General features: G+C 36.6%; 1 non-coding gene and 1 pseudogene across 1 annotated transcript; both read left to right on the forward strand.

Moving 5' to 3' along the window:
- Nucleotides 1-19,354, forward strand: part of LOC133041382 (RAB11-binding protein RELCH-like) — an 86,607-nt pseudogene that overhangs the window by 53,639 nt on the left and 13,614 nt on the right.
- LOC133041817 (small nucleolar RNA SNORD36) lies at nucleotides 10,553-10,624 on the forward strand. The gene has a single exon (XR_009689381.1). It is a non-coding gene; the product is annotated as a small nucleolar RNA SNORD36 (small nucleolar RNA).

Raw genomic sequence — 19,354 nt, forward strand, 5'->3', positions numbered from 1 at the left:
ATTGTAATTCATTATTGCTTAATTCCTAGGCAAAAGACTAGATGAAAAAAATTTAGTAACAGCCATCTAAAATTTTTTTGAAGCTTAGGTTATAGGAAATATTTCCAGTGGAATAATGAAAGCAAGTGGTGACCTATAATTAATTGGACTGATATCACCTTTCTAGAATTGTAGAATTTTGCTTCCTGACCTGAAAAACATTTCCTCATTGGCATGTGATCTAAGTGCAATACTTCCTTTTGTATTTTAGATTCCTTTCAGATCTTGGAGTCATTATCATATCAACATTCCCATACTTTTTAAAACTTTAAATTGCGCCTGATCTCATTTCCTACTTCATATCTTTTCCCTTTAACATCTGATCACTCACATTGTTTTAGATCCTGTTTAGGTACTATTTTTCTTCTGTTTTTGTAGTCTGAACACATACTAATCTTTAAAGACTGAGAAAGTCAAGTAAAGTATTCATTAAATCAAATGGAATCATCTCTGAAAACATTTACTACCTTGAAAATGATTTCTTTATTATCATTAGAATTTATTTTGTTTTACTTGTCAAAGTGAAAGAAAAATACTGGAAGCCTTTCCTGTTTAATTCTGTACAAAATTTCACAGGAAGGGTGGGAGGTCCTTCATATGGAGGGAACTAGTGTTGTCAAAATGGCAGAAACTATTTGCTTCAAAACCAGTTGAAGCAAAACTCATTTACTTGAGTAAAGTGCAGATTACTAAGTCTTTTGGAGTAATGAATTCTAAAGGCCTTAGAAATATCTTTCCTAGTGTCCGTGGTAAGAAACTGCTGGAATACCTTCTGTAATTGGATTACTACACTGATTTCCTCTCTAAAGATCAGTAGGAGATCCGTTTTATATTTCACTTCAGTACACGTTAACTGATAAAGCATGTTTGAAAATATCTAAAATTTCTGTTGCTTTGAAATACGGACTCAGTAACGTTTTTATGCAGGGTAGGCAAGGGATTCCTTTTGGATATCATGTTTATCAAAGCTTTATTATTTTGCCATGGTTATCATTCAAAGACATTTTTAAAACCACTGTCACATTTTCTTCTGAAAATCTAGATGCCAGTTTTTAAATATTTTATTTAGAATTATAAGGTAACTATTTTAAACACTAGATTTCTTCAGTTGGAGATGATGATACCAATGGGAGAATATTGATTCAAATCTATATGTTTATGCATAGCATTGACCCTTCCTTGAACAGTGCACAGATTATGTGTGCTGACCGCCGCACAGTTCAGTATCCAAGTATAACTTTACATTCAGCCAACCACAGATCCATGTAGTAATGTAGTACATGTTTACGGGGTAAAATCTGCATATAAGTGGGCTTCCCTGGTAGCTCAGCTGGTAAAGAATCTGCCTGCAATGAAGGAGACCCTGGTTCAATTCCTGGGTCGGGAAGATCCCCTGAAGAAGGGATGGGCTCTGCACTCCAGTATTCTTGGGCTTTCCTGGTGGCTCAGACCGTAAAGAATCCGCCTGCAATGCAGGAGACCTGGGTTTGATCCCTGGGTTGGGAAGATCTCTTGGAGGAGTGTGTGGCAACCCACTCCAGTATTCTTGCCTGGAGAATCCCCATGGACAAGGGAGCCTGGTGGGCTATAGTCTGTGGGGTTGCAAAGAGTCAGACACGACTGAGTGACTAAGCACACACACACTTCATATAAATGGACCCACAGCACAGTTCAAACCTGTGTTGTTCAAGGGTCAACTGTCGCGTGAAAATCCTACATAGAGTCTTGTGGATAGACTAGTACGTCAGAGGCTTGAAAACGGTGAATTTACAAGAAGTAAGATAGGCAGCACAGCAGGTAATGTACTTACAGAATTCATTATTTGAAGAGTGGTATAACTAGAAGTTGTGATTAAATGAATGATAGAGGAAGAGGAAATTAGGATATTTGAAGTTGGTCATAACTTAGCCATTAAAGTCCTGATGGCTCTGTCACAAGCAGACTGCAGCTTCCACTCTTTCCTACCATCACCTTCTGGACCTCTTCTCAGCTCAGCGATGCTCAGGAAGAGGAAGCCATCTGGCACACTTCATAACTGCCACAGCCATCAAGGTGCCAGGATGTCCCCAGTTCTCCTTGGCGTAGAGTATCAACCAAAGTGTATTGGCACTGACTTCCCACATTTGCTATTTTAGCCAGCAAGAAATTAAAACAGATGGCAGTGTAAATTATTACTAACTGTGATTGAGAAAAGTGGAAGAATATTTCTCTGAAGTCCTAAGTTCACAGAATTTTAGAGTTTAAGGAGACAAGGACTGACAGTTTTTTTTTTTTTTTTTCTTTTCCTATGTGTCCGTTTGGATTGGTTGGTAGTGGCTGCTGTGTTGAGAAGGGTTTTGAGGCCAGCTTTGATCTCAGAAAGGAAAATTAACAATCTTATTAGCAATAGATAAGAAAATGATAAAATATATGTATTTTTGATTTCTGTACTCCGCTTAATTCCTGTATGTTTCAGTTGAGGAAACAAAAACTCAGGTTCACAGTTTTCATTGGGTTCTTTGGTACTTAGGGGTTTTTGAGACAGGAGCTCTTCGAATTCCAAGTTTAGCATTCCTGGTTTGGCACATCTGTAGCCACATTCCAGTTAAAAGATTCATTACAGTAATGTATAACATAAAATTCCTCTTTGAATAAGGATCACTAAACCTCGTGGTTTAAAAAAAAAAGAAAAAAGGAAAAGAAAATGTAAGGCACCAAAAGTAAACAGTAACACAGTTATTTTGGTATACCTGTTCTTGAGATAAAGAAATGAACTATTATTCTGTATTTTAAATAGAGGGTGTATGCATGTACTTGCAGTTAGAGCAGATATCTTACCTACACTTCATAACTTTATTTCTTTAAAGAGTAATGCAATAGGAAGAGAGTAGAGTGAGATAGTTTAAAAGTGAATGTTTGGAGATGATTGGGAAGCAGGAAGAAGGGTTAGGAGAAAGCAAGAAAACCCATGGGAGAGAATGATCGGCCATGAGGGAAAAGTACAAGTTAAATATTTAGGGCCTTTCTGATTTTTCAGGCATTAAATTTTCTCTTTTTGTTAGTACTTTCTAGAATAACTACCTTTTCATCTTTAAACTTTTACTGTCAGTGGAATAAGTTTATGTGTCATCCCAGTCCTCTCACTAATATCACTGGCCCTTAGCAATCTCAGTGGGGTTCTCTAAGGATCCTTGGTATTAATGGTCCTCACCCATCAAGCCTCAGAGTAAGCATCTTTGGAAAACATCAAAGTACAAGGACCCATACATATACTGTTCCATTCCCAGTGCAAAATTATTTTCCCCACTTTTCAGTTATTCACTAATCTAAAACCTACTACTACTGCTGTGAAGTCATTTCAGTCGTGTCCGACTGTGCGACCCCATAGACGTCAGCCCACCAGGCTCCCCCGTCCCTGGGATTCTCCAGGCAAGAACACTGGAGTGGGTTGCCATTGAAAGATGGCAGAATAAGTGTTTTAAATTTGTTTTTGCTTCTTAGATTTGTTTTTCCTCTTCTTAGCTACATCTTTGTGCTTTGAATTTAGGTTTATATTGAGTAATTCTAATTTAACATCATATATGTAAGACATTAGAAATACTGGAAAGGACTTCTAGTCATGCCTTAGTTTCAGTCTCAACTTCTCTAAAAGCATATCAACTGTTTCTAAGGGAGCATCTTCAGAATAATGTAGACTTTTCGTTAAAGTGTCATGCATTCGTACATAGTGATTGATTCCTATTTTGAATCTGCTAGTACTTTTTGGTGGGTAAGGAGGTAGATGGGAAAAATAAATGAAAATAATCATTCTACCTTTTTTATTATAGCACAGTGATTTCTTTAAAATATCTGCAAAATCACCTAGAGGATTTCTCTCCAAAAAATACTTTATCACTTTTGAGCTTTTATTTCATTAGATTTGCAAATCTACTTCGTAAGTGAAAAACATTAATATCTTTTAAATGTATTTTAGGATTTTGCCTCGGTTTAATTAAAATGTGAAAAAACTTTAATTTTCAAATACTTTGTAAAAGAGAAATAAACTCTTGTCTGTTTCCTTGAAAATACTAAATTTACCTCTGTATGTTGAAAGTGGAACAAAATATTTAAAATTTTCACTTTAAAATAGAACATTTCTGCAGACGCTTTTATGGAGAGCTTTCAACACCTGTGAAGATGGTCTTTTTAATTAGCCACTAGGTTAGATGCTAAGGGTATAAAATTATTAATTATTTCTGATCCTACTGTGCTTATGGAAGTATGAAGGGTTATCTTTATTTTCTGTTTTTCATTTTAGGTTTTAAAATATAGTTAACTTCTGCAAGTTTTTATGTAAAAGCACTTTCAAAATTTAAACTACTATATCAGCTTATAGTAAGATAAAATGTTACTTAGTCTAAAAGGTAATAGACCCTTGGGAAGTATTGGATGAGAAAACAAGGTGAGTTCAATCATAAGTTACTTTATTGCATTGTGATGTGCACCTTCTGCACAATCACTCCATAACTATGTTTATGTTTTTCTCTTGAATTATCAGCCTTACAAAATAAAAATATGCTCCTCTCTGTGTTGAGGTTTATTTCATTTAAAACTTCCATTTATGAATACTTTGGGGGGAAAAGAATATTCTGCAATGCATTTTTACTTTGACTTTTTCCACCTGCGTGTTTCTTTAGGAGTTGATCCCCCTCATATTGTGTGCAGCCTGCCTGCATTCTGAGCCTAAGAAGGGAGACCAGCTTCTCCACATACTTTTCAATTTGATCAAGAGGCCAGATGATGAGCAGTTGTGGAATCTGACTACTTCTTTGGGAAATAAGTATAATGTTGACTTGCTCATTGTTTTACTGTGGCATCATGATCCCCTTTTTAATCTCAGTGCCGTCTTTTCTGTCTGAGGTCTCTTTTAATAAAGGAAACACTGACCTTGTTCACAGTGCCCTACAGTGTTTGCCTTCTTGTCATTCCAACTGCTTACGTTGAACTTCTGCACTTTTGTGTTAGTTATCTTTGGGCTGCTAGTTATTCCATTAAGTCTTTGCTTTTCTCTTTCACATTTGATTTCCAAGAACTCCTAAATATTTCCCTTCCCCCCCCACAGATGAACTAGATACAGCATGGCCTCTTAATAGTTATGCTTTACCAGAAATAAAATATTTAACATAGGAATATCTGCATCACCAAGCTGTCTGTAAAGCAGTTTCGGTATGGCTAGAGGGATACAGTGTTTTGCTTAGTCCTGATTCAAAACGCCCACAATCAAGGATGCCTGAGTGGAGAAATGAGTTGTACTTGGGGGTGGTGAGGGGCTTGAGAGTGGTGGGGACAGGGGGACAAGACACATAGCCAAGAGACTTCTGCAAGGAAGGGGAATGGGATTTTCGCTCAGGCAATCATGATAGATTTCTCCCCAGAAAGTAGACTTTTAAATACCAGGAGAAGCTGTGCAAGTGTGAATGTGAACAGAATATCCTAGTGGAGGGTAAGCAGACTAAGCACCAGCTGGACAAGACTAAGCTGTTGAAATGTTTCCACATTGTAATTTTCTATCTTAATAAGCAGATAATTTTTGCTTATATGTTCACAAAACAATAGAATTGTACATTAAGATTAGGTAACTTGATATCATTTTAGTTCTTGTTTTACTGACTGTTAAAGTTTTTGTCTCTTCTGAGAATGTTGGAAAATCATAAAGTGAACCATAAGACAAATCAAGCCCCAAATTTAAAACACAAGGAATCTCTCTCCACCATGAGAATAAAAAGTCTTGTAGACTTTTAAATTCTGTGAACACCTATCTCTTTCCTACCCTTATGAAAATATACCTGAGCAAGCAGAGAGACATGTTTTTTTCAGGATCCAGTCAAGATTAATCTACATGCTAGCTGAATAGAAGTAAGGGAAATTCAATCAGGTTCCATTCTTTGCAAACTGAAAATTTTCTGAGGACAATTTGATGGTGCTATATAGGAAAATTAATATTTTATCTTCTCCTTGAAAATGCTATTTGCTATCTTGGAAACTTAATTAATAATTACATACTACTTATTACATTGTCATTTTTAGAATGCAAGGCAAAAATCGCTCAATTTACATAGCCTATTTTTTACAGACTCCGCATGTAAAGCTAACAGCTGCCACCTGCTGGCTAAAAGTACCTATCAGCGTGACTTCAGGTCAAGATACATCAGGATTTAAACACGCATGTTCTCAGTTGATCTTCCAGTTTTCAGAAATAAAGTTATTTATTTGAATAAGCTAAACTGTTAACTATATTTGATATGACTAAAAAAGAAAGCAAAATTTTTAAATTAGCATAAGTTTGACATATAATCAGTTATTACTTTTCTTTACTTACTGAATCACAAGCTTCCTTGTGTCCAGGAGGACACAAGGACTGTCCAAGTTTATGGTCAGCTATATTGTGTTTTTGGTAATTCTTTGCTAGCAGCCATAACTAACACCATATTTTCACCTATTGTGTCAGTTCAGTTGCTCAGTCGTGTCCTGCTGTTTGTGACCCCATGGACTGCACCAACTCCCAGGGTTTACCCAAACTCATGTCTGTCGAGTTGGTGATGCCATCCAACCATCTCATCCTCTGTCGTCCCCTTCTCCTCCCGCCTTCAATCTTTCCCAGCATCAGGGTCTTTGCCAGTGAGTCAGTTCTTTCCATCAGGTGGCCAAAGTATTGGAACTATAGCCCATGGAATTTCTCCAGGCCAGAATACTGGAATAGGTAGCCTTTCCCTTCTCCAGGGGATCTTCCCAACCCAAGGATCAAACCCAGGTCTCCTGCATTGCAGGAGGATTCTTCACCAGCTGAGCCACAAGGGAAGCCCATTGTGTCAAATGCCAGTCAAGTAAGTTCACAAGTAGGAACAGTATTTATGATTTCCCACAAGTAGAAGTAGTATTTTTACTATCACAGGAGTCTGTTTCCAATGCTATTAATAATCTGTAGCCATCTGATCTTTTCTGTTTTTCAAGTATATTTCAAAACTGACCTACTTTTTACAATTGTGACTCTTCATTTTGTTGACTAAGAAGTTTATTTTGAGGGGCTTAACATTTTTTGAACAAATTTGTACATGTTTCATATAGTGATGGTGACCCACGATTTAAAGTTATTTCGCATGAAGGTCTTATACAAGTGTATACTTCTTACATTTGTTCAAAATGCTTAAATTTCAACAGGTCATTTATTATAATTTTCAAGTATTTCTGAAACCTATGTATATGACTTCTTATTATTTTAACAGACTAGTAGGGGTAGAAATGATCAGAAATGAAGAAATTTGTAGTGGGAAGCTAAATGTCTTATCTTAAAGCCTGGGAATTTCTTTTTCCATTTTTCTTTTATTCACTTTATTTGCCTTCCTAAAGTAGGAGAAAATAGAAAAAGAAAAGTTGAGAAGCCATCAGAGAGGACAATGACATAAGTATAAAAGGAAATCATATAGATAAAAGTTACAAGGTTATGGTGAAAGGAAACTGCCATATACAATGAAGACATATTGGCTCAACATTTTCCTACCGCCCATATACTTATTGTCTGTCATTGTTCTCCTCAGCCTGAGAGAACAGTTGTAGCTGACTTGGATAGACTAAATAGAAACATAAAGTCACTCTTCAGTTTGCAGTTAAATCGACATATTTTAAGAAACAGCAATGAGTAATTGCTTTTATAGTTGATATGAATTAAACATTCTGTTTTGGTTTTCCTTAAAGTTGGCTGCTTTGAAACATCTATGGAAAACCTGCTCTTTTTTTCCATCAAGTTTTACTGGTTTTGAAGTCATAGATAATCAGAAGTAAAAAAAAGAAACTTTTTTTTCTGACTTTCAGAGTCATTTTAAATGTACCTTCATTCTGAAAAGTGAAAAATCTTTTTCAAAATTTTGAATTATAAATCTATCATCAAAGGAAACTATCATATTAATTATTTATATATTGTTTTATAACAAATTACCCCAAAAGAAAGTGGTTTAAAGTAACACTTGCATTACGATTTATGTGAGTCAGTTCATCTGGATCTCTTATAAAGCTGTGGTCAAGGTGTTGTCTGTGGCTGTGGTCACCTGAAGGTCCATGGGGAAAGGATTTGCGTCTGAGCTCATTCACGTGGTTGGTCATTGGTGGGATTCAGTTTCTCATGGATCTTTGGACTGCAGGCCTTGGTTCCTCCTTCACTGACTTAGAGCCAGAAGTTGCCTTCAGTTTCTCTCCACATGAAACCATTCAACGTGGTGGTGTCTTCAGAGCATGCCAGCCGAGAAGGCAGAAAAGACTGTCTCACGAGATGGATGTCACAGGCCTTTGTAGCCTGATCTCATAAGTGACATCCCATCACTTTGGCCATTATTCTGTTCATTAGAAGCAAATCATTGGGTCCAGTCTACACTCACCAAGATGGGATTACACACAGGCATGACTATCGGGAGACAGACCTCATTAGGAGTCACGTCAGAAGCTGCCTACCACAGTTATCTTGGGTTCCGTACCAAAAATTCTCACTTAAGTATTTTTCTAATACGGTGTCATAGTTTTTAATTACAGAAATCTGTCTGCTCAGTCATGTCTGACTCTTTGCAACCCCATGGACTGTAGCGTGCCAGGCTCCTCTGTCCATAGAATTTTCCAGGCAAGAATATTGGACTGGGTTGCCATTTCCTCCTCCAGGGGACGTTCCCAGCCCAGGGATGGAACCCGTGTCATGTGGGTCTGCTGCATTGGCAGGTGGGTTCTTTACCACTGTGCCACCTGGGAAACTGAATTATAGGAATGCTGGGAAAGTAATCATAGATTGATTTAGTGACTAGAAACTGAAATTCGTTAGAAATGGAAGCATTAAACATAATCTCAGAATGTGTTATATATATGGGAAGTTAATTTAGGAGATTAGCTTTACAGCAGTAGAGGATCTCTTCACAACATCTCTCAAATGGTGTTGCCATTGCTGGAAGGACTAGTCTTAAGAAACTCACTCCCTTGGGGCAGCCTATCCACTGGGAAAAGTCAAAAGTCAAATTTGATTGTACAAAAATAGTTGTACTCCATGATAATTCGAGCTGACTCTTTTTAACCCTTAGTCCCAGTTGTGCTTCCTAATGCAAATGCTAGTCTACATGCATTAATTCTGTCTTTCAGGCAAACGGTACTGACGGGCTGTGTGGCATTTGCACGTCACGTTGGGCCCACACGTGTTGAAGCTGAACTTTTACCACAATGTTGGGAACAGGTCAATAGCTGTATTGGGTTTTCTCTAGCTGTTGTATTCTAGGTTATTGTAAATGCTCATGTTATCTTTTAAAAATGCTATTAGGAAATGTGTGAGATATAAATTATGCTACTATTTCTGTTGCCCAGCCCGGTGGTTTAACAGTGCTTAAGAAACGTCTGGGATGTTTTGGTTTATTCTGAATCAAGTGAGATACAAAATACAAAAAAAAAAAAATATATATAAAAAAAAACCTAATGAGTTCAGGGAAAGCAAGAGGTTTTGTGTATGTATAAGTAAGGGGGTAAATAATAGACATAGTATCTGTATATACTGTATACTTGTATATATTACAAATATATACAGAATATAAAGTGTAAACCTTTGATGTAAGCAGTCGGTATATTTATAATTAAACTCACTATTTACTAACAACACTTTGGGTTTTATATTGAATATTCCTGTCTTCTTTAGAATTCAGGATCTTTGACTTTGTACACTTGACATTTAGGTCATTAAGTAACTCATTGTTCCATCTTAAAAAGATGAATTTCTTACTTATGAAGACAGATTTCATGGCCTTATTTATACCTGCTCTGTCACTTGTTGCTTAAGAAAAAATATTACTCTCTGGAATATAGCTAAAGTATATGGTCTTTGAGAATTCTCTTCCCACTTTCTTCAGATATTCACTTTTTTCTTTAAAATTTAGTAGAGTCATCTGCTAATTTAGTAATCTAGAGACATTATTTGAAAGGGAACATTATATATATTCATATTTTCTCTGACAGCCCCTATGTTACCTGTAGATTGTAATGCACACTAATTTAGGGTGAGACTCTAATCACTGAAACTCAAGTTAAGTTGGAAACAATATACACAACTTTGAATTTACAGTTCTCTACAGTTCTATATATGTACATGTCTTTTAAAATTGTTTTTCCATCTTCTTTTAAGCTTTATTGAGATAGTGATTCAGATAGCATATAACTCACCTACTTAAAGTCTACAATTCAGTGGTTTTTAGTAGTCACAGAGATACACAGCCATCACTACCGTCAATTTTAGAACAGTTTTATCACCCACAAAAGAAGCCCCAACCTCTTAAATTGGTTCTTGTATTTTAAGGTTGTTTTGGCTATTCTGAGTCCCTTTAATTTCTGTGTAAATTTTAAGATCAACATGTCAATTTCTGCAAAGAAGCCAGCTGAAATTGTAAGGATTGCCTTGAATCTGTACATCAATCTGGAGAATGTTGCCATTCCAATAGTGAACCTTTCAATCCATGAATTTAAGATGTCTTTCCATTTACTTTGGCAATGATGCATGAATTTCTTCACCTGGAATCACTGTGAAGAGTAAAATCCAAGCTTTTTACTCCGCTGGTAAAGAATCCCCCTGCAATGTGGGAGACCTGGGAGTGATCCCTGGGTTGGGAAGACCCCCTGAAAAAAGGAAAGGCTACCCACTCCAGTATTCTGGCCTGGAGAATTCCATGAACTGTATAGCCCATGGGGTCGCAAAGAGTTGGACGCGACTGAGCGACTTTCACTTCACTTCACTTCTCCGTTTATTTAGGTCTCTTAAATTTTCTTTCAGTAATGTTTTATAGTCTTCAGAATATGATGTACATACATGTAAAGTTTATTCCTGAGTATTTTATTCTTTTTAATGCTGTTGTGTAAATAGAATTTTCTGTATTTTTCTGGTTGTTCATTGAAAGTATGTAGGAATACAGTTGATTGTTGTATGTACCTTTAATTTTGAGACATCCTGCTAGACTAAAGAAATGTGTGAGTTTATGTGTAACATATTATGACATTCAAACCATTTTGTCTTGAGGTTACTGTTTCTGGGCTGAGTCTAACTCGGAGATCTCAGTTATCAACAGCTCCCCTGCCACCTGTTTCTTCTGTAACCCGAATAAGCATGGACATCAGCCATCTGTCAACCGCCTGCTTCCAGTTTGTTGCCCAGTAGATTGCTGCATAATTTCTTTTCTTAATTTTAGGCATCCAGTACTTTAATGAATTATGTCACCTTTTCAAAAGGGAACATGAGAACAGATATACTTCTTTTCCAGTCAAAGAAAGATTTATATTCTATGAAGAAGACATATGGGAACAAAACCCAGTATGTGCCATTGTTTTTGTTTTTGTCCTTTTTTTGTTATGATTCAGTGTAGTCATTACATAATAGTAAAACCCCATGATCTTACATATGCAAGCAGGAATGAATTGACATCGCTTACTTTAGAAACAAAGTCATAACACCAGTCAGGAGCTCTGGTTAAATCGCTGATGAGTTGCAACTTAATCCTTGAGGTAAAAAAGAGGAATGAAGGATCATTCCTGGTAAATATTGTAGGCCATATCAGTAAATATCTAGAAGCTGGATTTTCCAAATCTGAAAATCCAATAATGTTCCTAGGGAAGGAAAAGGTTGCTCCTGACATCCTAAGGAAAGCTGTCTTGGGCAAGCCCACAATCTCTAGACACCTTGCCATATTTTCATCTTTGCTTTATCCTCTTTCTCTTCAACAGATAGCCCCTGTGATCTCATTTTTTAGGCTCTCCCTGAGTCCCTTAATCCTGATCCAGGTATAGGCATCCTCAGAAGTGGGAAGAAAGAAGCCTTATTGCATTCCTAACAGGATTTGTGGTGAAAATTAATTCTGTTTTGGAGGAAGGGAGGGTATGTTGTTTATGTTTGATTTATTTATTTTTTACTCTAGAGTAATCACAAATACCCAGAAAGAAGACTGCTTGTGGCAGAATCTTGTGGAGCGCCGGCACCTTACCTTCCTGTAAGAATAGTAATTTTTCTTTAAAAAAAAAAAACTTTTCCTTCTTTTTTTAGCAATAGAGAAACCTTTTTTTCAGGTGTCTTATTATACGTTTTAATCCACATTCTGCCGTAACAAAGGAAGAAGTTGAGCTGAATAAAGAAAGCTCACATTGATACCATATGACATTGCAGACAGGGGAACATTAGCCACTGATTTTATATGAGTATAAATATATTAAACCTCATCAGGAATTCTCAAAGTTTGGTCAGAGAACACTGGGGAGTTCCTTGATCCTTTCAAAGAGGTCCATGAGATGAAAATTATTTTCATAATAATATTAAAACATTTTTTGTCTTTTTCTCTGTGTTGACAGTTACAGTGTTGGTACAAGCAAAATTTGTAATGGGCAACAATGGCAGTGCATTAGCGCTGATCAAAGCAGTGACCCCCAGATAGACAGATAATGATCATATTCTTCACTACAGGGCACTCACAGAAGGTCAGCTTCACTGAAAAATAAACTTGGTGAATCAGAGAAATTATTAATTCTGCTAAATTTTGACCCTAAGTATGCCTCTTTTTTAATATTCTGTATAATCAGCTGGAAGATACTGATATTAAGCCCTTTTGCTGCATTCTGAACTATGATGGCTGTTGCAGAAAGGAAGCACTCAGATAGTCTGAGTTGTGAGCTGAACCAGCTGCTTTTCTCGTGGGACACCAGTTTTGCTTGACTGGTCACTGAAAAAGAAGCTGTGATTATTCAAACTTGGTATGTGGCAGACATTTTCATGAAGATAAGTGACATGGAGCCTTGCTTCAGGGAAAACAAGTAGACAGTTTTCATTGCCAATGATAAAATTAGAACTTCTAATGAGAACAAGAATTTTGGAAAACTTGTATTCAGCATTCAGAGCTTGACAGCGTCTTTTCTTATCAGAAGAGGCTCTGAAGATACTTCTCCCTTTCTCAGTTACGTGTTTCTGTGAGGCCAGGTTTTCTTATGCACTCCCACCCAAGCAACAGACAGTTGAAGGCAGAGCAGATAAGACGATCCTACCTGTCTCCTTTTAAGTCAGACGTCACTGAGATTTGCAACACAATATAAAGCAACACTGTTCCTCTCATTAGTTTTTTTGACTATAGTTATTTCCGTTAAAGTTGTAATTTCATTAGTCATGTTAACCTTTAAGAAGTGGATTGTTTTTCATGAGTTAATAATTTGAAATTTCTCGTGTTTAATTTCTGAGGTGATAAATGTCAGGAGATATTCCCTGCCCAAACAAAAGCTGTTTGAGGTGCCCGTTAGTTTCTAAATGACCACGGGCCTCCCGCCAGGAAGAAGACTGAGCACGCTGGCCCGCTGTGCTCCTGAGGTGTCTCCTGACGGGTCCAGGGCTTACAGGGGATGGAAGCCAGAGGTGACATCAAGAGTCATTTTCCTTTGACCAACGGTAAGTTAAAGCAGAGCTTGGCAAAGCACAGTCTGGAGACCAAATGGAGTCCACAGCCTGTTTCTATAAATAAAGTTTTATTGGCACGCAGCCACACCATTTCTTGTGACTTGTCTGTGTCTGCTGCCATACTTCAACAGCAGTATGAGGAGTTGCAGCAGAGACTCTTTGGCCCAGTTTGCTGACCCCTGCCTTGAAGGGTCGTTTCTATAAGACTGCCCTTTAAAAGGAGTACAAAAATTGGAACTGTGCAGCAGTACATGAGCTGTTTATGTTACATTTACCGTTCCCTCACCTTCTTTAGTGTGAGGGTGAGTGAAGACTGAGAAACCCAAGAGTCAGACAACTGTCTTTTTAAAAAATAAAATTCATCTTTTCTTTTTATACAGAAAAATGCAAAGAATAATTCAAGAATAATTCCTAGTCTCCACTCCCAGAAATGTTGTTGTTGTTGTTGAAAATAAATTTTCAGACAGATGAAAATTAAAGACTTCCCTGGCCCTAGTCATTCTCTCCAAAGACAGACATCTGTGGTTAATGGTTTTTAATGAATACTTAAGAAAATAAAAATTCATGCATATGCAAGCTTACATTTTTGTATCTTTAAAATTTTTCTTACTCAGAATTAATCACACTGTACAATGATCTATTTATCCCTTGTGTGGGAATCTATGCATTTTAAGTTTTCACATATTGTTAAAACCTCTGTATCTTGCTTCTCTTGACATGTGCATTTTTTTATTTTGACAGTGTTAAATCGCCCCCAACCAAGACATCATAGATTGAACTCCTATTAGCCATGCATCAGAGTTCTTATTTTCCCATACTTCCACCAGGAACTGGGCATAAACTTTTTTTTGTTTTAGTGTTTTCCTATCTTTTCAGAGAAAATTATCTTATTGTGATAAATTGTATAGGTAGATATCCATGAGTGAGTCTGAGCATCCTATTATTTATTGTTCCAAGAGAGAGCTGAACATCACATGCTCTCAAAGAAGGAAGAAACTGTTCCACGCTGCTTCTAGTACTAAAATGCTAAGCAGCATTAATAATGGACTTAATGTTTCCTGCGTGAATCTCCACTTGCCTCGTTACCCCACTGTAACTGGTAGCAATAAAACCTCAGTGTAGTCATAGCTCAGATGGCGTGAAGCCTCCTAACTTGTCCCTTGGGTTTCCTTAGCATATGGAAACTGTCACAGTTGACCTCAGCCTTGATTGCTGCAAAGCAAATACCCAGCTGAGGTTTACTTACCTCTGTCCTATTGCCTGTGTAGATATCAACCCAAAAGCCCTTTTAATACTTAAAACTTAATTTTAATACTTAAAAATTTTTAATACTTAAAAATTTTAATACTTAAAAATATTTAATACTTAATACAATAAAGAAATGTTGGGAAGCAGTATTTAACCTAAAAGATAAATAAACAAGGCTGTACCAAAAGGTATATTCACCACCCTAAATGTGACCAAACTTTTCTGTAATTACATATATTTTGTTTTTAAAAATCAAAACAAAAACTAGATATTTAAAAATGTCTTTCAGACCTTGCTCTGCATACCAAATCACATTGACTATAGAGATTTATAGAAATGATCATTTCCTTTTATTGTAACTGTTAAACATAAAGGTGACCTAAACAAGTTGAGTTTTAAAGAATTTTATAAATTGATCAAGTTACAATAATGGTACAAAAAAGGGAAGGAAGGGCAAGAATATGAGAACAATGACACTTTTTTCCAACCTCAGACATTAATTAGGCTGAATCCATGGGGTAAAAGTTGTATGAAACTTAAGACACAATAGTAGTTGACATTATATTTAATAGTAGCATCTGAAAATAGCCATGCAGTTTTGTAAGCACTTTTAAAGTTTACTCTTATATTTTATCATTGTTTTTTCCCCCCCTCAATTCTTAAAAAAAAATAGCAACATCAGGATTTTAGTTTCCATACTCCTACCCCAGGCAAATGTTTTGATTACCAGAGTGATTTTTGTAATCCCTCCTGTCGTTATGTCTATCAGTGCTTTTCTGAGTTCCATTGGTAGTGATAGAAAGAATAGTCATTTTACACAGAAGAGTCTGTTTATGGCAGAGTGGTGACTGTTGATTTGCCAAAAGCGCACTGTGAAGGTTTCAGGGATTGGCACATACGTAGTAAAAATACAAAAATATGCTGGGAGATGATTAATACCAAGTTCAGGGTAAATGTTATCTTTAGAGAGGAGAATTAGGGGAAGGGGGAGGGTGGAAGAGAGTCATGCACTTCAGCTGTGTCTGTAATATCTTCTGTGTTTCGGAAATGAGGACTTGAAGCAAACATAGCAACGTGTTAATATATATTTAATCTGGATTGTGAATACATGGCTATCTGTCATTTTTTTCTATTCTTTTCTGCTGCTAGTATAAATAAATAGTAAAACATGTTCTTGTTTATTTCAGAAAGAGATCAGTAGCTCCTTGGTTCTTTCAATGTTGCAACAAATGTTAATGGAAGATAAGGCAGATTTGCTAAGAGAAGCTGTGATCAAAAGCCTTGGTATCATTATGGGATACATTGATGACCCAGACAAATATGAGCAGGTATGCTTTTCAGAATAAATCCCATCTATTCCATTATAAAATTCCGAATGGTGTAATATCCCAAACCTCTGATTCAGATACCCCATAATCTATGGTAGGGATAGCAAATGGGTCAACTTGAGCAAGTTAAAGTTGGCTGCCTGGTTTCAATTCTGCAATTTCAAGGAGAAAGTGCATGATTCATTTATAGTATCTGCCACAGCTTTGTGGCAGGAAATTGGCAACAAGCTTGCCATTTTCTCTCTGGTTTCCCTCAATGGATACATGACATTTTTCTTTAAAGAAATTGAGGAAGGCAGGCTTATGAATGGCTTATTTCTTGCTTAAAATGTCTTCTAAATGTATTGGAATGAATGTTTATTACATTTTGTTGTGTGTTTGAGGCTTCTGTTTTGTTTTAAATCTGCATTGTGCCTGTTTCCTTTTGGCAGGGTTTTGAACTGTTGCTGTCAGTCTTGGGTGATCCCTCAGAAAGAGTCATTAGTGAGTGCCACACATCAAGTATTTTTACCAGCCTATGCCACCTGGACTACAGAACTTGGAAATTTACAGTCTCACCTAATACCCACATTGCTGAACAAGATTGAAAAACTTCTCAGGGTAAATGCTTCCTTTATTTATACAGTTAATAGAAATTTTAAAGGTGTGTTTTAAGACATCTTGAAAGAATGTTGGGGAAACAAAGATAGAAAGTACCACTTTGCTGAACATGCTAATTAATTACCCGTTAAAGATTCTATTGGTCTGGAGCCAAGAGAGATTTGAGGAAGTTTTGCTTGACTGAAGCTAAGGAGAAAGGGCACGATCTGACTTTGTTAGCTAAAATAGCACCTTTGTGGCACCTACTCTGACACTCTTCCCAACGCTGCCTCTTCCTAACCTCTTCTGAATACTTAAATACTCTAGATAAAGTATCAGCTTCAGTCCCCAGAATGCAGAGATAACTTAAAATATGAGCCTACAAAGGTTTCTTGTTTACACAATGTCAAAATGTTTTAACTTTATTTCACTGCATTCGTTCATGCCCTCACTCTTTAAAATGAAATTTTTTCTTTAAAATGAGTTTTCCGTTCTTCCTAAGAACAGAAGAAAAGTCAATACAACGAAACTAATTTTTGTACTAAAAGTCTCAGCATCTAGGAGAAAAACTAACATTTCGTTCATGTGTATTATGTACATATTATGTACCATATTTTATAAATAATATCTATTATTTCATTCTTAGAACTCCTTGAATTATATTTTGGTTTTTTGGTGTGGAAACTGTTTAACTTACCACAGCTGTCAAATGACAGGACCAGGATCAGGTATCAGCCTCTGAAACGACACTGTTGCCCTTTCTACCCCCAGATTTTAAGAGTCTTTATCAGACTCTTAACATAAAGTATTTTAACATATATATATATACTATTCTGTATATCATCTTACATGTATGTATGTGCATTTATCTAATTTAAAAATTGGACTTTTTTTCCTATAAATTTCAAAATGCATGTTGAAGACGATAAATAGACAGCTAGACTGGAGTACTTCTTTTTATGAAACCTAGGGAATTTTTCTCAAGTATCTTTTTTTAAATATTTGCATCCCTTCTATCTGAGAATTATCCATACCGGGTTTTCCTTGTTCCATTCCATAACACAGCAGATTCCACATTGCTGCTAAACATAGCTGCAGTATTCAGCGCAGGTAATGGTCCATAAAGAAATTAGTTAATTTAGAACTTGATAGTAAAAAACCTAACATATCTGGTATTTCTGACACAGTTGTTATTTATAATATAATGAGATCCCAAGTGGATTTGAGCAGCATTAAATGCTTTTATCTCTAGTGATTCTAGTTTTCACTTTAATACTTGGTTTCTGTGACCCATAGTGATCGTTTTACTCTTTTTGGTTGTTGTTTCTATTAACTCTTTCTTTTGTTTCCTGTTGAAATTTCTTCTGTGTTTTACAGTGAATTATTTTAAAGTTCATTAAATACTGGCAAATATAGTTGTCATCAAATCTATGAAAGGAGTTTGGAAGTAGGAAAATAATAAGTGCTACTGCTGGTTTAACAGTTGAGCATTTAAAATGATTCCTTTGATCACTTTAATATCTTTAACCTGACTTCTAAAATTTCAAAAGTTAAGACCCTCTTAAAAGAAAAAACCTGTGAAAGAAGTTCCATACAAATGAAATGACTGATGTTCACCCTGAAGTTTTCCATACAAAAGATTCTATTACGTCCACAGTGCCTTGTGAAAGTTAAAATGTTAGCCGACCGGTAGTGTCCATGGACCGGCTTTGTCCATGGAATTCTCCAGGCAAGAATACTGAGTGGGTTGCCTTTTCCTTCTCCAGGGCATCTTCCTGATCCAGGGATCGACCCAGGATCTCCTTCACTGCAGGCAGATTCTTTACCTTCTCAGCCACCAGGGAAGCCACAGTGCTTTAACTCGTCATATTTTCACATACTCAGAGCGATTCAGAAAATATTCTTGGTCATCTCCATTAGGTTTACTGTGAGGCTAACACACATGTCCTTCAATGTTTTATTGTTTGCCACCGAAAGGAAGAGCATCATAAATGCATACTCTCAGGAGACTAAATTAGCTTCCAATGTTTCAGGAAGGCAAGCACGGGCTGGATGAACATGAGCTCCACATGTATCTGTCTGCCTTGCAGTCCTTGATCCCATCTCTTTGCATTAGTGCTACAGAACGCACCCTTCTCCAGCAAAGCCAAGCTTCATGGTGACGTGCCACAGATAGAAGGTATTGAACTTAGATTATGGAAGGGAGATGTAGAACATTGACAGCTTAGCTTCCGACAGAATTGTTTTTGATTAAAATTGTAAAAGTCACTTTGTTTTAGTTGCTAAATCATGGCCAACTCTTTGCAACCCCGAGGACTGTAGCCCACCAGGCTCTTCCGTCCATGGGACTTGCTGGGCAAGATTACTGGAGTGAGTTGCCATTTCCTTCTCCACAAGTCACTGTATGACAGCATAATTACTAAAATGTGTTATATGTGTGGAACTGCATGGTCAGAGATTGTATGATACCTAAGGGGAGCTACCTGGCTTCATCATTTATGGATAAGCCTCATGGTGTTATTTTACAATATTTATTCTTCCTCTCCATTCTTAATCTAGAGCCTTTTTGTGGCCTTTTTTTTTTTCAGTGTGGTAAGTCAGAAGTGTTTTCTTTTATTATCAGAGCTGAATTAATAGTTACCAGGGCCAGTTTGTGAAGCTTTTCGTTTTCATTTTCTTTGTATTTTTTTTCTTCCTCAGCTGTTTTGTG

Source organism: Dama dama, chromosome 20 (assembly GCF_033118175.1).
Source record: "Dama dama isolate Ldn47 chromosome 20, ASM3311817v1, whole genome shotgun sequence".
Taxonomy (NCBI): domain Eukaryota; kingdom Metazoa; phylum Chordata; class Mammalia; order Artiodactyla; family Cervidae; genus Dama; species Dama dama.